Source organism: Dendrobates tinctorius, unplaced genomic scaffold, assembly GCF_039654945.1.
Source record: "Dendrobates tinctorius isolate UK_male_01 unplaced genomic scaffold, ASM3965494v1 ptg000246l, whole genome shotgun sequence".
Classification (NCBI taxonomy): domain Eukaryota; kingdom Metazoa; phylum Chordata; class Amphibia; order Anura; family Dendrobatidae; genus Dendrobates; species Dendrobates tinctorius.
In genome coordinates, this window is record NW_027361913.1 from 6,172,501 (window position 1) to 6,196,734 (window position 24,234).

The 24,234-nt window shown below is 41.6% G+C and overlaps 1 protein-coding gene across 3 annotated transcripts in view; it reads right to left on the bottom strand.

Moving 5' to 3' along the window:
• Nucleotides 1–18,864, bottom strand: part of KCND3 (potassium voltage-gated channel subfamily D member 3) — a 749,684-nt gene extending 730,820 nt beyond the window's left edge. The window contains exons 1-3 of one of the 3 annotated variants that reach the window (XM_073557285.1): nucleotides 18,449–18,864; nucleotides 17,703–17,874; nucleotides 17,523–17,616 (exon numbers count right to left, since the gene is read on the bottom strand). The gene's annotated coding sequence lies outside the window, so the exon portion shown is untranslated. Of the gene's footprint in view, nucleotides 1–17,522; nucleotides 17,875–18,001; nucleotides 18,212–18,448 lie in introns of those variants that run through there. The other 2 variants (XM_073557286.1, XM_073557284.1) reach the window with 2 other exon arrangements.
• Nucleotides 18,865–24,234: the final 5,370 nt, after the last annotated feature.

Genomic DNA, 24,234 nt, shown 5'->3' on the forward strand with positions numbered 1-24,234 from the left:
CAAAAATTCAAAAATACAGCAAAAAAGGCAGAGATGCTTTCCTGCCAAGGCCCTCAAACAAATGCACTATCAGGATGCAGTGGACCCATATAGTTAAGATGGCGGTAACACAGGTGCAAAAATACCGATGAGACAGCCGTTCACATCCTACCAATCCATGGAGAGGGCGGCTGCTTGGTATATAAATGCACAATGAAAACTTGCATGTGGCGCTGTTCACACTACGGCAATGCACAGCATCCAGGTTAACAGCCTATTAGTTACGCCCTTCTATTAGATCAGGTGGGCTGCCCAACGCTATCAAGATGCATCCCATGTGAACAGACACCACAGTTTACATTGCGCTCTACGCTTGAGTGCTTACACCAGGGTTTCCGCGTAAATCTCTGAAATGCATGATTCAAACAGAACCCCGATGGAAGATTCCCTATAATGAGGTAGAGGGAGGCACTGTGGATGCCATCTAACCTGTGATCCTGCAGTGTCCGACTTTTTAGGATTCCATAAAAGTGATGTCGGCCACAGTTTTGTGCACTTCAGAAAACAAGTTCACCACTGAACAGAGGCCAGAAAAAGTCCAGATAAACTCTGCTGCCTCATTAAACTGAATGGATCCAGGGGTTTCTTCTGTCATGTTACTCGGAAATTTAGATGGAAACCGCAATGTAAGTACTCAGCATAGAGCACCGGAAAACTGTGATCACAAATGTAATGTAAAATGTTCCCAATGAAAGTTTCAACTCAATCCACAAACCCAAGCCCTCACTCAGGCATGTCATCTGTTAACTGAAATATAGGGGGCTTCCATGTTACTGGTAGCACAAAGGCTTTGCAAAAGCAAAATGGCTCCTCACCCCCAAAAGGAATTCAGCAAATTCTCTGCCCCCCCTTCCTACTGAGCACCAGTGTGCCTAAACCACATATAGTGTCCACATGTTTGGCATTTCGGTAGTGAAGAGAGCCCGCCTAACTTACAGGTGCGTGTCTCCAGAATCATAAGCTGGGCATAATGTACTGGTCACTACAACGGCAGTTTGCAATTTTCACTCAGCAACATCCACTGCTGCTTGTTTCTGGAAAACACCCATGGAGTCAAAATCATCGCTACATCTGTAGATAAATATCCAAAGGGCTATAATTTCCAAGATGGGGGTCACTTGAAGGGGCATTCTGCTTTTCTATCACTAAGGGGCTCTTTTTATCGAATCAGCAAACTATTCTAGGAAAAATCTGCGATATTGGAGGCAAATAGCGTTCCGTCCCTCCCGAGTCTCTCTGTATGGATAAGTAGTACTGCACGGCCACATATGGGATGTTGTCACGTTCAGTAGAAATTGTGGGACAAATTTTGGTGCAATTTTTACCCATTTTCCAGTATGAAAATGTAAAACTTGGGGCTAACATACAATCTTGGTGGTAAAAATGTAAATTATTTTAACTTCACTGCACGATGGTATAAAAGTCTGTGAGACACCTGTGGTGTCAATATAATCGCTGCACCCATAGATGAATTCATTGAGATGTTTACTTTGTAAAATTGGGTCACTTATGTTGGGTTCTGTTGTGTTGGCACCTCAGGGGCTCTGCCAATGTAACATGGCACCCTCAAACAAGTGCAGCAAAACAAGTGCAGCAAAATCTAAACTGTAAAATGGCATTTCTTCCCTTCTGAGCTTTGCTCTGTGCCGCTAAAGTAGTTTTTGATGACATATGGGGTATCAGTGAACTCAGGAGAAATTGCACAACAAATTCCCTTGTCAAAATACAAAATTTGGAGCTAAAAATGATTTTTGCTGAAAAAATTGATTTTTTTTATTTTCACGGCTTGACGTTATAAACTTCTGTGAAGCACCTGGGGGGGTTCAAGGTGTTCAATACACATCTAGATAAGTTCCAAAAGAGGTCTAGTTTCCAAAATGGTGTCACTTGTTGGGGCTTTCCACTATTTAGGCACACAAAGACCTCTCCAAACATGACATGGCATCTGCTAATTATGACAGCAAATTTTGCATTGAAAAAGTGAAATGGCGCTTCTTTCTTTCCGAGACCTGCCGTGCACCCAAACAGTTTTTTTTCTCCACATATTGGGTACTCAGAAGAAATTGCACAACAAATTGTATGGAACAATTTCTCCTTTTACCCTTATGAAAATACAGAAGTTGGAGCTAAAAAAGATTTATCTGGGGAAAAATGTGAGTTTTTTTTCAATTTTCACAGCTCTACGTTATAAACTTCTGTGAAGCACCTGTGGCTTCAAGGTGCTCAATACACATCTAAATAAGTTCCCTAAGGCATCTAATTTCCAAAGTGGTGTCATTTGTTGGGTGTTTCCACTATTTAGGCACATAAGGGCCTCTAAAAACATGACATCTGCTAATTATGACAGCAAATTTTACATTAAAAAAGTGAAATGATGCTCCTTCCCGGCATGCTCAGGAGAAATTCCTCAAAAATTTTTCATGGTCCATTTTCTACTGTTACCCTTGTGAAAGTAAAAAAATTTATGTCTAAAGGAAAATTTTTGTAAAAGAAAAGTAAAAGTTTATTTTTTTCTTCCACATTCGAAAAATTCCTGTGAAGCACCTAAAGAGTTAATTCACTTCTTGAATGTGGTTTTGAGTACTTTGATGGGTGAAGGTTCTAGAGTGGTTTTACTTTTGGGCATTTTCTGATATATAGGCCCCTCAAAGTCACTTCAAATATGAGGTAGTCCCTAAAAATCTGGTTTTGCAAATTTTGTTGTAAAAATGAGAAATCGCTGGTTAACTTTAAACCCCTATAACTTCCCAACAAAAAAAAAATATGTTTTTGCTGATGTAAAGTAGACATGTAGGAAATGCTATTTATTAACTACTAGCTGAAGAGCCCGGCGCTGCCCGGGCATAGTAACTAACTGTGGTTAGTTATAGCAAATTATAATTATCCTCCATCCCATAGTCCCGTGCCCATATACCCATCATACATATCCTCCATCCCATAGTCCAGTGCCCATATGCCCATCATACATCCTCCATCCCATAGTCCCATGCCCATATACCCATCATACATATCCGCCATCCCATACTCCCGTGCCCATATACCCGTCATACTGTACATATCCTCCATCCCATAGTCCAGTGCCCATATACCCATCACACATCCTCCATCCCATAGTCCCGTGCCCATATACCCATCATACATATCCACGATCCCATAGGCCCGTGCCCATATACCCATCATACATATCCTCCATTCCATAGTCCCATGCCCATATACCCATCATACATCCTTCATCTCATAGTCCCATGCCCATATACCCATCATACATATCCTCCATCCCATAGTCCCGTGCCCATATACCAATCATACATATCCGCCATCCCATAGTCCCGTGCCCATATACCCATCATACATATCCGTCATCTCATAGTCCAGTGCCCACATACCCATCACACATCCTCCATCCCATAGTCAACCATTATGACATCATAATGAGCGGCGGCGGGGCTTGCAACCAATGATGACATCAGCGTCGCCATGGCAACCATTGTGACATCACAATGAGGGGCGGGGCTTGATACGCACACACTTTTTCCCCCAGTATGTAGATAGGGGCAAAATTGTTTGGTGAATTGGAACGCGCGCGGTTAAAATTTCACCTCACAGCATAGCTTAGGACGCTCTCGGGGTCCAGACGTGTGACTGTGCCAAATTTTGTGGCTGTAGCTGCGACGGTGCGGATGCCTATCCCGGACATACACACACACACACACATACACACTTTGAGCTTTATATATTAGATTTTGTGTGATATGACTTTCTGGTTTAAGGGCATAAAAATTAGAAGTTTGAACATTGCAAAATTTTCGCCAAATTTCCATTTTATTTTTTTTACAAATAAATGCAAGTCATATCAAATAAATTGTACCACTATCATGAACTACAATATATCACTAGAAAACTTTGTCAGAATCAGTGGGATCCATTGAAGCGTTTCACAGTTATTACATCATAAAGTGACAGTGGTCAGAATTGTAAAAACTGGCCTGGTCAGGAAGGTGAAAACAGGCTTCGGGGTGCAGGGGTTAAGGGTTGTCCACAAATAAAGTACCTTTAATAGATTTTGAAATAAAAGTAAGTTCAACAATTGGATGTATTAAAAAAATGTTTTTCTTGTGCTGAGATAATCTTATAAATGTACCCCTGCTGTGTACTATGTAATGGCTGTGCTTGATCATATAGGAATATGGTCTGGTCATACCACAGCTCCTGGCCATGGGATCGCAGATGCTGCTTTCTATGAGATAAAACATTTCTCTGCCTGTTTAAACACATATTGAACCTCGCAGAAATAATCAGCTGCAATCCCATGCTGTCCTGTCTGTATACTCTCTTTTGCTTCCTCTCCTGCCCAGGATCAGACCATGTCCCTGCACGATCAGGCACAGCCATTACACAGTACACAACAGGGGCACATTTATAAGATTATCGCAGCACAGGAACGTTTTTTTTTATCAACACATTCAATTGTTGAAGTTATTTTTATCCCAAGAAGTATTGATTAAAATTTACTTTGCTTGTGGGGCAACCCCTTTAAAGCCCCATACACAATAGATTAATGTTGGCTAAAGCCACCAATATCAATGGGGTCAGGTGATGGTCTAATGCGTATGGGGGTGCTGGCCGACTGATAGTCTGAAGACATGTCGATGGCATATGTCCAATTTCAGCCTGCCGATAGCATGTTCTCTCGTATATACGCTGACTGCTGACATGTCAATTGGCAATTTTATGTATATTTTATAATGATGTTTTGTATACAACTGATTAATTAATGACATCAGTGCTGGTCTATTTAAAGAGCTGAGTGCTGCCTATGTTTCATACTCACCTGATGAAGGGGACGGATCATCATTGAAATGCATAGTGTTTAATAAATCGTTACTTTGATCAGGTCGGGCTGGCTTCCTCATGCACAGTGTGGTGCCCTGAAGATATCCGCCCACTACTCCCATCATCCTTCCGAAGTGTCAGTTGACAGCTTTCGCATAGAGAGCACAGAAGGGCTTGGCCATAGAAGAGCTCCTGTGTATTGGAGAAGTGTTGTTCAGTCATGTAATGTGTATGGCCGGCTTTACATTCAATATGACTGATAACAACTTATCTAATATTACCATGTGACGTGTCCTCCATTTCTCAGCAAACTTATATCAGAGGGTAGCGATGTATAATCCAATGTGTATCGCTGTACTAAGATATAGTGGGCAGTTACAATTTATGCTAAGTAATTACTTTAATGTCCCTTTGCATGGACAACTTTTGTGTGTTTTTTTTTTTAACTGATCTTGATTAGAGATGAGCGAACTTGTTTGGAAAACTTTCGCCAATCTCAAATTTGGCACGAACATAGTACATTTGAATTTGTGTTTGGTTTCACAAGCATTTTTACTCAAAGTCTGCAAAATTCTTTCACAGTTCAACAAAATCATTGAGTCTCCACTAATGCTTTTGCTATTACTTTGGCTAGGATAGTGGCGCTGTACGATGATCCGGGGGGACGTGTTTGATGAGGGGAGAGGATTTGGAGAAGATGGAGGGGCTGCACACTCTCCCCCCTCTTAACTTTATTTGCGTTGATTCCAGCAGCCAATCAGGGCACCAAAACCATTCACAATGTCATTACACAAGGTCTTCTGTGATTGGCTGCGGAAGTAGCATATCAATGGCCATATAAATAGCGGACAACTTGTTTTGCTGGTGTCATTTTCTCAGTGCAGGGAAGCCGCTCCTCCTAGTGTTTCAAGTGAACTAACTCAATTGTGCAAAGACTGTGTGGCAGGCTCAGGAGGCCCAATTTGCTTATCTAAATTGTTTATGATAAAACTGCGTTTCAGTGAGAAACCAGAAGGCCAGATTTCCACTTAAATATCATTAGGCCTAATATTGGAGTGAAGCCAGGAGACCCAATTAGCTGATACAAACATTTTTTTGATAAAACCATGTTTTAGTGAGAAATCAGAACAGATTTCCACTTAAAAATCATTAGGCCCAATATTGGGGTGCAGCGAGGAGGCCTAATTAGGTAATCCAACAGTTTGTGATAAAACTGTATTTCAGTGACAAATCAAAATGCCAGATTTCCACGTAAAAATCGTTAGGACTAATATTGGGGTGAAACCAGGAGGCCCAATTAGCTAATATAAATCATTTGTGATAAAACTGTGTTGCACTGAGGTGTCAGGAGGACACATTTCCTCTTTAAAATCATAAGGTATAAAAGTGTTGTTCAGGCATACTATCTAAGAAAATAGTGATTGTTCATTTAGTAACAGGTGACTGACAGCTGTGGGACTAAAGTTGTGAAACAGCAGGTTACAAGAGGGGAAGGATACATACAACATGAGTGGGGAAAAAGTGAGATTGTGGTAGAAGGGGAAACAGGCTTGATGTTTGATGTGTACGTGGATTAGGTGTTAATGTCAATGAAAGCTCAAATGAACAAACAACATCTCATCCTATACAAAGACCACTGACAACATATGTTACTGGACGTGCTACTCGACTCCCTTTCTTTGGCAGCCACACAGAAGTACGCCTTATAAACGAGGCTCAGAAAAAGGATGTTCTCCAGTGGATGGCAAGCGCTGCATCAAATGGCCTCTCCTCTTCTTCCTCCACCTTAGCATCACACACAGTACAAAATCGGAAGTGGAACCTCAATCAAACTTGTTTCCCCCTGCTTCAAAAATTTCCAAATGCCAATCTGACTGTGGGGAAAAACTAATGGGCCATTCTGCAGAGCTGTTCACATGGTCTATTCCATGGGCATCAGAGGTCTGCTCCCAAGAATCACTAAATCCAGAGAAGGAAAGAATCTGCACTTATTGCTAAAAAACTTTTACGTTGGATCCGGGGCCAGATGAAGAAGGGTCCGAGCAGAATTCAGACCCTCGTCACCAGACATTAAGCACCAGAGTAAAGGTGATCCTGATGAGACTCAGATATCAGAGGGGCACACGGACTGTACTGTTGTATCAAGGCAGGTAGTGGAGGAGGGCGACTCTTAGGGTGAGGAGGGTGAGAACAGAGAGGATGATGATGAGGTTGTAGATCACATTTGGTGAGAACAAAGAGGTGCGCAGTTGAGTAGCTCAGCAGAGGAGGTGGAGGAGGAGAAAGATGATTAAGTTAAGTTGTGGCTTTCCACACAGACACAAAGTGATGCAACCATGAAAAGCACTGCATCCTCAGCCCTAACTCTGGCTGTGACCAGCACTGGTCATGAGTGTGTAGTTTGCTGGGGCGGCAAGAGTTACCTAGAGTGGGCATTTGAGACCGCAAAGGATGTTCCAACTCACATTATCTGTATAATTTGCAAAAAACCCTCAGTAAAAGCAAAAATTGCAATAATTTGACAACTACATGCATGAACAGTCACATGCGTGATCAACATGCCTTAGTGTGAGAATCTCACTGCGCTAAAATGTGGAATAGTGGGCCTCGATAACCTCTGGCTGTCCCATCAACCACATCTGCTGCTTTCTCCTCCTCTGTTTCCGTGCCAAGTGTTCTCAAACAGGTCTCCGGTTGCAGAAACTCCACTTGTTTACCCCCCATAGTAGGGGTGAGTGAGAGCCCGTCAGCTGTTATGGAAGTGTGAAAAAAGGAGGTTAGGGAGCACTACTAAGGGGCAGGAGAATAATTAATATTGAAAATAAATGAGGGGTGCTGCACAATGCAAAGGCAAAAGCAATGATCAACAAAAGAAGAAAAAAAGACCCAGCATATAAAGCGCACACCCAAGGCAATAAAGTATGTGACCAATACATATAAATTTTATTGAGAGACAAACAGGCATACAGAATAAAAACATTTAAAAAGGAAGGCACACCCCCAAATGTCCCAAACAGATCTAATAATAAATGCTGATAGGCAAAGACCACTTACGGAAAATTACACAAAATTCGCCAAAATGTACATAATACATAGGGCATGACCCAACAACCCCGAATCTGGGCGTCCCCAGAGAAATGCAGCTATTTACTCGAAATATTTATATTTATAGATAGACCAAACAGTACTATAAGGAAGGTGACCATCCATTATAAGAATAGAGGGGATATCATACCAACACTCACTCCAAAAGACCCCATAAGATCTGAGGAGCCCTGTAAATAGCCCTGAAATAGGAGGGAGCAGGGAACCATCCAATATGAGGATGGTTAGGAGATCTAGACCCAAATAGAATATTAAGGGCAAGAAAGATTCCTTGCTTCTGTTTAAGCCTCAAATCCACAGGAGATCTGTGCACCTTCTGCTGCCTGAACATTACATTGCTGCTTGTTTCTTACAGCCTTGATTGTGGCGTTATCACATCCTGCCCTTTGGCCTCAATGTATTTGTGTTACTTTTCTTATGTTTTTTATTCAATTGGGGTTATTATGCTCCCTTCTCCTGAGCGCCATCTTGTTGCTTTTTGGTGCTAATTCCGCATGCATTATTCCCACACTCACTCCACGCCCTGTTAGATCTGGTCTCATTTACTGCCTGCCACGTCTAGCAGGTCTTTATCAAAGTTTTGCTACATATGTCTGCATATTGGTGCTTTCATGTCATAGCTCTTTTTTTTTTTTTTTTTTTGACATGTGAAGTCTAACCATTTCCTTCCCTCTGGTGCTTCTATTCCATAGCTGAGCCCTGACATGCGCAGTTTTTTTTTTTCTTTCTTGCCCTTAATATTCTATTTGGGTCTAGATCTCCTAACCATCCTCATATTGGATGGTTCCCTGCTCCCTCCTATATCAGGGCTATTTACAGGGCTCCTCAGATCTTATGGGGTCTTCTGGAGTGAGTGTTAGTATGATATCCCCTCTATTCTTATAATGGATGGTCACCTTGCTTATAGTACTTTTTGGTCTATCTATAAATATAAATATTTTGAATAAATAGCTACATTTCTCTGAGGACGCCCAGATTCGGGGTTGTTGGGTCATGCCCTATGTATAATTATGTACATTTTGGTGAACTTTGTATAATTTTCCATAAGTGGTCTTTGCCTATCAGCATTTATTATTAGATTTGTTTGGGTCATTTGGAGGTGTGCCTTCCTTTTTAAATGTTTTTATTCTGTATACCTGTTTGTCTCTCAATAAAATTTATATGTATTGGTCACATACTTTATTGCCTTGGGTGTGCGCTTTATATGTTGGGTCCTTTTTTCTTCTTTTGTTGATCACAGCTGTTATGGAAGTGGACATGACTGCTGCTGTTGTGTCACCTAGCACAAAATATCTTTCTTAATACACCAGAACAACTCTGCATCTCACTCACAATCCAGCAGTTTTTGCTGTTCTCCGTGTTCCATCCTCTCTCAGCACAGCCCTTGGTCCCTTAGTTATTATCACAAAAAAGAATGTTTCCTCGTACACATGCCAAACCTTAAAGCTTGAAAAGTTGATGGCCATTGCAGTCCCCCTGTACCAGTTGCCCAGTTACCATTACTTCTCTAAGAAAGCTGTGCCTGCTCTACACCAGCATGTCACAGACATCAGTCATTCTCTGAAAAAAATCTATGTCTGCCAGGGTACATTTCACCACTGTTACCTGGATGAGATGGGCAGGGGCATTACATCTCACTGACTGGGCACTGAGTGACTCTGGTAGCTGTGGGGGCAGGTGGTCAAGGAGCTGCTCAACAAGTCTTTGAATCAATAAGGACTGCTTGAAAAACCTCTGCATCTAACAGTTCCTCCGCTGCTTCTGCCTCCTCCACCTCCTCCACTTGTACCCTCAATGTCTTCCTTAATCAGACACGAGTTCCAATAGTGCAGATAGTATCTCCCCCACCTCCATACTGCACAGCCATGGCTCACCGCAATCAGGCAGTGTTTGAATTAATATCCCTTGAGACTGCAGTCACATACTGTAGCTCAAGAGTTGTGGACAGGTATCCAGGCCGAGTTTGAGCAATGGCTGTCTCCACTAAATCTGGAGCTAGGAAAAGTCTTGTGCAATATCAGTGCAAATCTGGTGGCGACCCTACGATGGAGCAACATCACTCATGTGCCTTGCATGGCTCACATCCACAACCTGATGGTACAGCAATTTCTCAGCCACTATCCCAGCCTAGATGCGCTGCTGCAGAAACCACGATCGCTGTGTGCTCATATTTATGATGACCACACCCAGCAGGTCTTTTGGCCTACCGGTTAACCATTTGATTTGCAATATTCCGACATTGTGGAATTCTACTTTGCACATGTTGCAGTGACTGTGCCAACACAGTAAGGATGTGGTGCCAATCATGCCTGACCTGCAGCGTGGGCACAGATGAAGGACCTCTGCACCCTTCTGTACAATTTTGAAATGGCTAAGATGGTTAGTGCTGACGATGGCATCATCAGCATCACTATTCCGATCATCTACATGCTAGAGCACATTTTGAATAGTCTGAATGAGTAGGCTGTGGTCCCAGAGGAAGAGGTGGAAGCAGAGGAGGATGTGGAAGGGATAATAATATCTCAAATTTCTGGACTGTCTTTACACAGGCAGATGCCATGGGAAGGTGGCTTACAGTGATCGAGGGGACCTCATGGTACCAATCAAACTGTTAGTGAAAGTGCAGGAGTCGAGGAAAAAATGGAGGAGAATGAGGTGATGGAGGGGCAACAGTCTGGAGATTAAGTGGATAATAATCCTCTCTCTTTTGTTTGTGGTTGGCGAAAGGAGATGGAGGAAACAACGTTTTAGTGGTACCCTGCCACCAACACACCATGGAGTTGAACCATGGTTCATGGAAGCGGCCAGCACATGAGCACCTTCTGGCTGCACTTTCTTCAATATGATGCCTGCATTCTTAGGGTTTAGAAATAGTGCTGACTACTTTGTTGCCAGTTAGATCCACAGTACAAGAGTAAACTCAGCCAGATGCACCCCCCCCGTAAAGGGATGTGCCCATGCTGGAGTATCAAAACACCTTGTAGACAAGCTTAAGAGTGGTTTTCCCCAAGACAGCAGTGAGGCACACAATGTGCAACCCAGTTCTAATCGTCCAACTCATGCAAAGTCCAGGCGTCATCGTAAAAACATGAGCAGCAGAACAGAGTACAAGTCTTACACTTTGTAAATGACTGGAGAGGATGGTGCAGGAGCATCTGGAGCTCAATATCAATGCCATAAGGGGGAGTTCGGACCCTTTCACACTTTGGTCTTCAAAAATAGAAGAGTGGCCTGAGCTCGCCTGTTAAACCTTGGAGGTTTTGTCATGCCCGACAGCCATCGTTCTCTCAGAACGTGTCTTCAGCACTGCTGGTGGTTTGTTGATGGATAAGCGCATCAGGCTGTTCCCTGAAAGTGTAGATAACTTAACTTTGATCAAAATGAACAAGTCATGGATCTCCAATGATGTTTGTACCCCAATCAAAGACTGGGCAGACTAGGAGATGGTGTAGTTTTTAGTGTAATGCTTTGATCTTGCATTATTGCAGTCTTTGCCACCTTTGTGCTGTCTTCTGTGTTTACTGTTGATACTGCTGCTGATGTTAAACACAATATTTGAAATTTGGAGACTCCGAGTTGGGATCTCCATCTGATGGGTTGCCTGTTTTGAATGGTATGTCAGAGGCCTATTATAATATTTCTACTCTGCTGAAATTGATGCCACTTTAGTGGTGTGTGACAAGTTTTTGAAATGTGGAGACTCCAAGTTGGGTCTCCATCTGGTGTGTTGCGTGTAATGGAATGTTCATCAGAGGCATATTATACTATTTCTACTCTGTGGAAATTGATGACACTTTAGTGGTGTGTGACAATAATTTTTTGAAATATAGAGACTCCAAGTTGGGTCTCCATCTGGTGGGTTGCCTGTAGTAGAAGGTGTGTCAGAGGTCTATTATACTGTTTCTACTCTGTGGAAATTGATGTCACTTTTAGTGGTGTGTGACAATAATTTTTTGTAATGTGGAAATTCCAAGTTGGGTCTCCATCTGGTGGGTTGTATTTGTAATTAGGGCTTCCAAATAGGCAGGCCTGCAATTACTGTCAGTCAACTACCTGTGTTACTTTCCTTATGTTTTTCTACTAATAGTACTGTATTAAACTGATGTTTGTGCCATCTGAGTGTGGATGGAAAAAAAAAATGTGGGGGTGTTGATTGAGGTATGAGGTCTCCCAGCTAAGGAGACTTACATTGCTCCCTTAAGCACCAGGCCCTCATTGAAACTTCAATTACATGCTGTAAATGCTGGGCCAGACCCTTATACCTGCATGGGCCATGGCTGACTTCTGCTGTGCCATTTACAAATTTCTATTGTGGGTCAATTGATGCCACTTTTAATTGTGTCTGCCCTTAATTTTAGCTGTTTGGGAAGCTTTTTGACAACCCTTAAGGTGTTGTGTATACATTTGATTCATCCTCCCATTGAATTTAATAAGGTTCGGGTACGTTTTTCAAACTGTTCAGTGAACATGTTCGGCAAACATCTAAATGTTCAGAGACCCGAACCTTGAAAGGTTTGCTCATCTCTAAACTTGATTTCCTGAACTAGTAATGGATATTGAGTGACCACCAATTGTTCCCATTAACATTGTCACCTAGATTTCCCCAGACAATATTTAGAGTTACATCTTTGTGTCATATATTCTATTGATCTGTCAGATTATTGTAAATGATGTCAGCCGGGTCATCAGGTAGTCTATATGATGGACTGTCAGATATCCTTGTCTTCCTGGTCTCTTGGTCAAAATAACTTTTGATCAGTATGGAATCTAAATATATGCATTGTTATAAAGGCGCATAGTTTGTCAACATTATAAAGTGAAGCTGTAAATGTTAGACTCTCACAAGTTTAGTGTGAAAATGTTTGCATGTGAAAATATTTGATGGAGCTGTATGATTTTTACACTTAGGTTGAGGTACTGAACAAGTACTAAGAACTCTGGAGTTACATAAGTTCATCATTCACATCTAAAGACTTGTATGGTGCAATCCTGTTGCTGATTTTTCCATGGAAAATAAAAAAAAAGAAAACCACTGTACTAATCTCCCCTGGAGCTTCTGATGCTTCTTAGCCCTGTCCCCTACTGGTTTCAGTCCAACTTGATCATGTAAGATGATTTCTGTCCCTGCAGCCTGTGGTTCCAGTGGGGCAAAATGTCATTGCAGGAGGCCGAGTGGTGCAGATTGCAGAAGACCTGGGAAAGGATCCATGAAATTGCCAAGGGGTGAAGTCTTTTTCTTTAAAGGGAACCAGTCATGTCCCCAAACGCTATCAACCGGCAGATGTGGGATAAATTGGCAGGTTTAAAGCTCTCTAAAGCTGCTGGTCACCACATTGAAAGCCCAGCTATCAGGATGAAAATTGACTTTATTCCTCTTAGCAACCTCCAGCTTTTAGACATAGAGGTGTGCAGGCACAGCTTCAGTCACCACTCAGTATACAGTGATCGGCAGGTGTAAGCCCGCCTTAGCACACTGACTGACAACCGTTTCTGCAGTGATATGCTATGTACTAAGCAATGACTGAAGCCACGCTAGCACACCACTATGACTGAAAGTTGAGAGCTAATAGAAGACATTATGATGCGTGATGAAGTGTTGGTTGAACTGGGTGGTATCCCACCTACCTCTGGACACATTGACCACTTGACAAAGACATAGAATGAGTGGAAACATCTACCAAACACCATGTTATATTGCTATATGCACAAATAAAATGACAGCATTATAAGATCTTCAAGTGAGTGTGGTTGAAAGCCGTAGACTGTGGGGAGGAATAAAATTCAATTCCTCCGGGGAGCTGTGATTTCAGTGTGGTGGCCGTGCAGGTGTAGAATGCTATCAACCTGTAGTTTTACACCATGTCTACAGGTTAATTGCACAGGGGTACATGACAAGTTCTCTTTAAACTTTATGAAAAAGATTTTTTGTAGCATATTTTTAAATTCTTCCAGCATGCTGATATGATTTATTAAAATCCTATCTACTTAACTGCTATTATAAGGTGCTGTGGATTTTACGCTCTTAAAACCAAAACCACGTGTGAACATTGCCATTCTGGGAATATAAGATAAGCTAATGTCTGATTTTTATGTAACATAGTTACACAAAATAAAGAATTGGACAGTTGCTGAAATCATATTCAGTACTTACTTACTTGTTATTCTTAGCTCAGAAAGTAGCAACTATTATCATTGAATTCCAATAGTGAAAACATTTAGTAACATTATATTTTGTTGACCTCTCCGCTCATGCCAGCTATTTATATCTACACAATATGAAATGAATTAGTTATTTTACTTAGAAAACAAAATTAAAAAGCGAGATAAAATTTAGAACTGGAAATGCAGTTATAAACGCCATCTAGAGATCCATTAAAGATTAATGAACAACCTTAGTTATTAGGACCTCTCAAGCTTCAAGTTCTTCTTTCAAGACACTGACTGTAGGACTCAATCTTATCTCCTTGGGATCTCTTTCTGTAAGTAGTATGCCACTGCCCAGACATTGGGTAGGCCTTCGAAACAAAACATTTATTTGATATGGAGACAGATAGTACAGTTGCCTAGCAATCTCTCAGATTATCTTCAGAATTCATCTCCAAAATGACATTAAAGTGGCTATTCATCAACGTCAGCGCAATCAAGAAAAGCTTGTGGAAGGAGGCAACTTTGCTTAATGCTGTAGTTCCCATCCTGTATCCAATATAAAACAGTGATATCTATCACATCATTAGAAGGGGTTCTGGCAGATAGGTGAATACTTGATGTCTACTGCAGTATTTCGATTCTACTATTTAAACTATTATTTTTCATTATGAGATTTCTCAGTTATGAAGAGAATTTTTGGGTCTCAATATGCAAATTGCCTCTTCAGAGAAAAAGAGGACTTGAACTCTACAGCGGCACCTCCTTACCTTGACAAGCCAGAGCTGGCATGTCACTCTCCACAAGGAGAAACCTTACCCCTTGGGTCTCAATAGTGTCATGTTGGGACATTTTTGGACAGTGTTGGACTTGTATTCCAAGGACCTACCAGTAACATTGACTCTGGGGGCCTACTGTTCAGCTACATGCAAATATGACATTATCCTCATTCAAAATTTACCTATTTTTCAATATAATTATAAACTAAGTAGCCTTTTTAATGAATGATGAGATGTTTAATTTGTCTCTATATGGTGAATCATAGTGTATTGTGTCTAATACTGCTTATATATTAGGATGAGAGGTCCATCCTGCACAGGAACCTACCAGGGGATTTATCTACTTTCCCATGGACCAGTCCGAACAAGGTTATGAACATCTGTCACTAGGTGGCAAGTAAAAAACAATGGGTCTTATGGACAGTTTCCATGAAGTCTTATAGGCAGTACATATCCATCACCAGAATGTAGAATATTAAGCCATTCTTAACGGTAAAGAGAACACAGATGGCCTCTGTTATTAATGACTTTCCCATTGAAGACTGGGAAACACAACAAGCAGTTAAACTGTTAAATGAATTGTCAACTCCATCTCTTTATAGTGTAACATGAAACATAGGTGAATGGAAACCAGAGATCTTTATAACAAGGACAATTGACCTTTACTGAGCAAGATACATGAAAGCAGTCAAAAGAAAAATGATTTATTTCCGAATGACGTAGCAATGTTTATATGATAGCAGGAAGAGGCCTGCGAAGACTATGCAGTATGGATGGACGGAGACAGGGAGGGTTTTTTTTCACTGGGAAGAAATGTGAATTCAATGACTGGAACATTGCTATATAACATGATTCTCTATTTAACAGGGTACACAACGAGTATTAGTTCTGCTTGGAAATAAACATCTATGCTGTATCTGGAGAATAATCCCTTGGCACATCTCTTTCTGACATCTTCTATGTGTAGCAAACAGTGAAAGGGTTACTTGGCTGCGAGAGATGACATGTTAACTGTCCAACTTTCACACCGGTATTTTCCTAAAGAAATCTAAACTTTATTTTATCTTAAACTTTACTGTGCGGAAAACTAGAAGTAGTGGTTGGTGTCTTTTATCGTGAATGTCAAGTGAAGGGTTTACTAAAGACCATCACAAAGGCCTATAGAAGGTAGTAGTTTTCATATTAATTCTCAATTCTTAGCTCCCACTGCATTAAACCTTTTAAATGTGAGAGAGCACATATCCAGATCCGCAGAAACAGTTAATATTTCATTTGCCAACATCTCAATTATGCAAGTAAGGATGGCTTAGGCTTTCAGTGAATCGCAATTATTCTGGTCTGATGATTCTGGTGACATCACACGTGACATCTGAGAGCTGCAGATGAAGTCACAGTGGTGAGCTGCTGGGGCAACGGCAGGAAAAAAGGAGGAGAAAGAGAAAGATTTACAGTCTTAATTATGGTTTGGAACATTAGTTAATAAGAATTTAGAGACTCCAACATCTCAATCCTTTCTCCTCACTAAGGCCACATTCACAAATGCAGTATTTGGTCAGTATTTTACCCCTTTATTTGTAAGCCAAAACCAGGAGTGGGTGATAAATACAGAAGTGGTGACGTGTTTCTATTATACTTTTCCTCTGATTGTTCCACTCCTGGTTTTGGCTTACAGATACTGATGTATAACACTGACCAAATACTGAACGTGTGAACGTGGCCTAATATAAATAGTTCTGGAGAAATATGAGGACTGTGACACTCCAGCTATTTGTTATCCAGCCTGGTATGATCCTTTTATACAATGAGTGATGGGTGCCATTAGTTGTCTAAGGACCATACAGAACATCATCATCATACATCACTCCTGAGTCCACTGTTTTTCACCACTACGCTACCTTACATCACTCATGCTATGAATGTATGGTATTTTTCTGTATGTTGTAGTGATGAACACTTTTATATTAAGCGCCACACACAATGACGGAGCATTAGGAGTCAATGACTGTCCCAACACTGCTTTATGCAGAAGAAGAAGCAGCACCCAGACTATAACACCCAGCGATATCCATGTCATTAACTTCTACACACGATCACAATCTTATTAAATGGCTATTAATGCTCTTTTATCAAAAGAAAAGAGTTTGATAAGTCCTTAATCAAGCATAAAATCCCATATAAACAAAAAATCAAGCTGAATGAGTCGCGTAATCCCTTCTTGATTAACCCTCTCTCCACCAGAGAGCCCCTGTGTCACACGGGTCATCAATCACATTATGGTAAACAGCAGATCAGCTGCTTGTCGGACTGCTGTGTCTTTCTTTGCTTTTCCATATTACCTTATTTACACGCTTTTCCCATAATACCCCATATTATATGATTGCTTTCCAAATCAGCCATTTTATTCTTCACATCACTTTTTTTTTTAAATCTGATGCTACTCGGGTTAACAAAAAATAAATACGCTTCCAGATTGCCCACCATTTCTTGGCAAATCTTAATAGTAGATCACCGTGTGACTGTGATCAGCAACAGGCTAGGTATACACACATCTAAACTCTCCCCCCTACACATGTACAATCAACTGGTAGTCAGAGAATAAAAAAAAGGTAATTATACGCTTACCTTAAGCATAGCGCAGGCATCACTTACGGAAAACCCCTTCAGATATAAGCAGCTTCCAATAGGGTAAAGCTTCTTTATTATCCCCCCTTTTTTCCTTTGCAGAATGATAGAAAGAATCAAACAGAAGTAATCAGAAAGCAAAAATCAGCCAGAGAAAAGTAGAAAGCAGCGGTGCCACACCTCCGGCAGCTCAGAATTCGGAGGTCCACCGTGTACATATCACTCGCGAGATCGATCTCATCAAATCCAAATAGGATCTTAGACCCCTTGACGTTGCTGGATTTGGTACCCAGGCTTGGTGAGATGAAGCTGAAGCTGAAAGTCTGCTTCTCTCTCGCTTGCAGCCCTTGTGCTGTAAAACAACAGAGAGATGTGAGCTATGAGGCACACCAGCAAATGAAATCATTAAACACACAACACATCTGACACTGCATGCTAATGGGGCTCAGCACTGGGAAGCTTGCAGAAAAGTTACCCACAGTGCTGCTCAATCCATCTCATCTCCAACGCTCCTTCACAGAAGATAAGAGGCTCGAGAAGACTAGGAAACCTAATAAAAGGCTTTCGATTGCCCGCATTTAGGTCTATTTCACTAACCCCCTTTCTCTTCCATTGTTGCTTTCTGTTGTGATTTACAAAGTTCTACTTATAAGCAAGGATTTCCCCAGAGTCATCCTTGTCCTACTGAGTATCTTCACTTCTCTGCTCCCCCTGATCCCCCCCCACCTTTAAACATCACCTGTTCCTTTCTCTTATTTGGTTTCACATGTTAAAAAAAATGGAAGCTGCACTTCAACGAGCAGAGGTTTCCCAACTAAGCAATCTTTCATGTGGAGATAGGAAATGTCACGTCTCATCATTCAGAAGGTAATGAGGAACAGTCACCGGCAGCTTCTTCCCTTATTTGGACACATTTGTTTCCTTACCTTGTCAAGAAGTCTCAATATTTGAGATCCACTATTTCCTGGAGATTTAGGAAGGAATCATGTAGAATAGGAAGCATTTCCAGGCAACCGGATGAGATTAGGAAACCGTTGACGATGAGCATCCATACCCTGGTCATTGGGTAGAGTGACATGGTCCAGCCAGCATTACCTCCTGAGCATGCAGGGTGAAGAATTCTCATCTTTTTTTCCCCTTTCTCTCCCTCTATAGTTTACTCCTGCAGAGAATAATATGGATTAAAAGGCAGGTGGCGCCCTGGTCTCTAGCTGAATGTAGACCTAATATTTCCTCGCGTGCTGCTATAGAAGCAGAATCCTGGCACTTCCTACATGACATTCAGCACAAGCATGTAACAGGTCCACACACTGTAGAGGAGATGAGCATTACTGATTTTTTTTTTCTCTCCCTTGCTCATCCTGCCGATGACTTCAAGGTTGATTTTTTTTGTGTGTTCGGAGCTATTTTTAGGTTCTTACACTGTCCTATATCTCAGAGGTGATGCTGTGATACAGATCAACTGCTGGATGAACAGACCTCCCATGCTCACTGGGATCAGACAGATAGGAGGGCATTTCTGGAGGGTGGGGATGACGATATTAACCCAAGCATGCATAAAGAGAAGGAATTCGGAGCAACATGGGATCTCGTTAAAAAATGCTCTTTAACCCTTTCCAACCCAGCCTTCCTTTGGGGACGTGCGAACGGTTGACGTGTTATGACAGGCAGGCGATGACTTCCATTCCCTGGCATAGTCAAGCAGCACCATTAGTCACTTGCTTCTGTTGTGTGTGTATATGAGGGTGGGTGGGGGGCCATTACGGCAAATGTATTTCAAGACCACAATTACTGAGTTAAAGGTTCATTAACTGTTCCTTCTCAGAAATGTGAACAATCAGCATCGATGTACAACATTCTATTTTTGCATCATACACTCCACGGATGACAGGGTTTGATATGTCATTTGTATAGTAATTTGCCTGGCGTACATAGTCTACAAAGGTTGTGGGCAGGTTCACATCTGACGAGCTGCGAAGTACTATCCCCAGCAATTCTATTTCTAGAGGTGGAAACAGTGAAAGGGTTAACAGCGTCCACACAGCTCAGTGGATTTGCATGTAGCATAAACTGGAGGATGTGAGTATATATGTGTGTGTGTGTGTGTGAAACAGGCAGGGTCATAAGCTATTAATTTACAGAATACCAATTAGGGAGTATCCATTTTGAAGCCTTATCCAAACCATTTATTGTGTTGTCATTCCATGAAATCCCGGGTCTCAATGGGATTTTTATGAAGTCTTGGAATATAATTAGTTCATTCTATGAAAAGATTTGTAGGGATTCAAATATATCACTTTGGGAGCTTGGAAAGGGTTGGACACGTTATTATTAATCTTGCATTTTAGATGATTCTGAATGAATGTATTAAATGCATTACCTGTGATGTTCCCTTAGTGCTGAAGTGCGGCAGATAGGGGATAATCGGATAACAACGCCGACTTTTCATTTCTAGGATACATTGTAAGAGTCACTGACAATGTTCAGAATTTTAAATGTAACGGGGGAAGCATAGAAAATAGAGATATGTAGCATGTAGATAAGGCCAAGAGAGTGGCACTTCTCACCGCACATTCATCTCACTAAAGTAATAAGATCCTACAGCAAAACAGCTGTAGTAGGAAAAGTTTCACAACATGGTTTCCTACTGGAATAATCTGTATACCATCTGCAGCTAAAAAGCCAATAACCGCACTTTAAATGTAATGCATAGATTCACATTCACAAGCACCTCAGCAGAATATATAGTTTTTCTATGGCAAACATTGGGTCTTTTAGTTGAGATCACTACTTTTAAAACATATGATCTTTTACATATGTCCAATTGGGAGATATTTAGGTCATGGAGGTTGGTCCTCAACTTTGGACTTCTCTATTGGGCTCGTTCACATGAGCATTATGCATATACATCAGACGAGTGTCGGACTGGTTTGACAAAGGCCCACCAGTAACATTGATTGATTCTTGGGGCCCACTGTTCAGCTACATGAAAAAATAACCTGACACTAGTACACAGTTTTACTTTTGCTTCTACGTATTGCTAACTTAGCTAGCTAGCTTGTTTAATTTACTGAATGATTAGATTATACATATTTCTGCTAATTGTGAATCATGTGTTAAGTAGCACTACTCATTAGCAGTCCTTCACAGGGCCCCACCGGAGGATTCTCCTGTTCTTCTGTTCGCCAGTCCGAGCCTGCATCAGACGATTGATATCTGATATTTTATCAAATTGCACTTGGGCCAATGTTATTCTATTGGGCAGTGCAGATTTGTGTTTTTTTTTTCTTTCTTGCCAACTCGGCATGAGAACAAAATGGCACCATGCTACAAGTGGCTCTGCTAATCGGATGACACGCACCCATACAAGTTTATGGGTGTGCGTACAACATCAGTCTGCACTCGGATGTCATCTGAGTGAACTCGGATGTCTGCAGACTCAGACAATAGAGAAGATGGAGAAATTAAGTTATCGCTCTTCTCCACACCTGGGCTCCAATTCTCTCATGCAAGAAAATCAGATCACACTAAGCTGACACTACTCAAACTCAGATCAGAATTTGAGCAGAGGGTCATTAACATGATTGATTTGATTCTCTCGCTGAGGGAATATACGATCACATGACACCAGCCATAAGCAACGTTCACAAGTTCAGTATTTGATCACAATTATACATCAGTGTGGTGGGCTACTGGGGTGGCGCCATATGTTGCAGAAGGGCCAGCTGGGGCATGTGATCCCACTGTCAGCAGATAATGATGTCACGGTAGCTGAAGTGTGTCGCTGGACCCCTCAACACTTCCCTCGTGTCCACAGCAATTGTCAATTTTGGGAGGTGGCACTTGTGGATGGTATAGGACCCCCCGGGGGCACTCCTGTATGGGTGGTGTCTGGGTGCAGGTTTTGGAGTGCCCGTGGTGTTTGTGCAATCTCAAGCATCCAGACGCGGAAGCGAACTTATAAGCATAACAATTTTACTGAAAGAGGTAACGGGGTACAGTCTGTCTCTTAAAGGCAAAGTTCACAGTATATTGTGCATATGGAAGTAATGATTCTCTCCTCATGAGACAAGCGAGGCCATGGCATCTCAAGGTGGCTGGAGCAGAGTTCTCTTCACTTGCTATTCGAGGAAGTGCTTTGTGCAGTCCAAGAAATATTACACTGATGGAGGGACCTTCCCTTCCCTTCCGTGTGTGGATACATATGATTATTGAACTCCGGGAGAGCCGTGGAGCATACCACACCCTCTACAGCGAGCTCCAGGCAAACCTGGATAAATTTACTGATTACACACGGATGTCCCAACAAAGCTTCAGGTATTTGCTTGGTCGTGTCCAAGAAGCCATCCGGAGACAGGATACACAGCTCCGTCGTGTGATTCCTCCTGAGGAATGGCTTCTCGTCACATTACGGTACGTAGTATTGCAAAACCAATGCCTGCATAATTTTCTTTGTTCTCACATGTACTATTCCAAAGCTGGCAGAATTATTGTTCCGCCATGTAGTTAACCAAAGGCTGCAGTATTATTTTTATGCCATTTAGTAAAGAAAATGCTGCATATTTATTTGTATGCCATTTTTTTACTTTTTTAAATTTTATTTTTTGGTGTTGTAAAAATCCATATACACAAATATTAATTTTTGTTGGTTCTCGGTTTTCCAGATTCCAGGCTACTGGAGAGAGCCTCTCTTCACTTCACTTCCAGTACCGGATTGGAATATCAACCTTGTCTGGAATAGTTGCGGACACCTGCCGGGCTTTGTGGGACGTTCTCTGTCCCGAATTTATGCCCCTGCCCACCGTGGAAAAGTGGATGGAAATTGCTGAAAGATAGTCTGCAATTCCCCAAACTGTTTGGGTGCCGTAGATGGGAAACACATCTGTATTATAAAACCAAAAAGAACAGGCTCTGAGTACTATAACTATAAAAAGTACCTTTCTACAGTACTCATGGCCATTGCAGATGCAGACTGTTTGTTGCAGTGGACATTGGGGCATTGGGCCTTGGGAATGACTCCCAGGCTTTTAAGAACTCTGACATGGGCTGGAGGTTGTATGGCAACCAGTTCAATTTCCCCATGCCACGGCCTCTTCCCATCACCGAAGGTCCGCCACAGCCCTTTGTAATGGTTGGAGATGAGGCATTCCAGATGTGCCAAAACCTGCTCAAACCCTACTCCAGCCGGGACTTGGATCACACCAAAAGAATTTTTAATTACAGGCTGATCAGGGCCAGAAGAACTGTTGAGTGTGCCTTTGGTATACTTGTCTCCAGATGGCGCATTCTCGGCACAGCCATTAATCTGAAAATGAAAATAGTGGATGAGGTGGTGAAGGCCTTTGTGGTTCTACATAATTTTGTTATGGTTAGAGAGCACCCGAACTTTGAACTCGATGATGCAGCTCCTAACCCGTTGCCAGAATTTAGTCAGCACCCGCTCAGGTCATCTGTTGAAGTTGGCCAAACGAGGGACCAATTTGCGGCCGACTTCAACTCAGATGTAGGACGGGTGGAATGGCAAGAGCAAATGGTGTAAAAAAGTTTTCTTTTGTGTGTATGTTAATAAAAAACCTGTGTTGATACCTGTACCGAGTGCACTCTGTCTTTTTACACTTCAATACAATAATCAATTGGCCAGGTGTACCAGTGAATTCATGATGCTGTGTTTTGTGCATCATGAATTTACTAGTACTCCTGACCAGGTGACTATACATACACACAAGTTGTATGATCTTTATCATCTCTACACTTTGAGTTCAATTTGCTGCGACAGTGGAGATAATACAACTAATTTTTGTGTTGGCCTGATGTTAAAAATAGTGATTTGGGAATGCAGTAGCATCCCTCACTATTTATGACACCTAACGCTGTGACTATAAATATTATTTGTAGTATCATCACTGTGGCTTCAGTTTGAACGCAGAGTGTAGACATAATAAAGTTTATACAACGTCTACAATACCCAGGCCTGGTGTCATGCTGAAGTGAGGATGCCAAAAGTAACGCATCCTGACTTCAGAAGGTTATCACACATGGGCAGGAGAATAACCATAAGAGGTAACCTGCAGCATGGCTAGGCTGATAGAAATATATGCAGACTGAAGCGACGCTGCAGGTTAAAATGCATGTGTATTCACCTGCCCAGGTGTGATAGTTATGATACAAGGGTAGGGTATTGTACATATGGCATGTATTTTCCCCATCATCTCCTCAGTTTATCAACACACAATGAATAGAGGATGTGGTTAATTACACAGTATATCTTGAATCACCTTGCCTTGTATCACAAAAAGTTAAATGATGATGATGGTAAAACACACCATAGTCAATTAACTTTTGATGATAACTGGCAGGTAACAATAGATACGCCTTGCACTCAACATCATCCTCTATTCAGTCTGTGTAATATTAGCTGACTGAAGAGGCTGGTGGGGAAAATACAAGTCATACAGATTTGAGTTTTTGACTACACATATCTCCAAGACTGACACAAGAAACATGTGTCAGTAATAGAGCTATGTGGTGGCAAAAATGCAAAGTGTATGGCGCAGTGTGTGTAGGTGGCAAAAGACACATTAATGAAACCGCATTTTGTGAAAGCAGAATTTCACATTTATTTTTTTAAAATTTTTTTATTTTGAAGGATGTTTGGGGGAAGAGTGGGATACTTTGGGGTTGTGGAGAGACGAGGAATGGCTGGAAGTTGAGG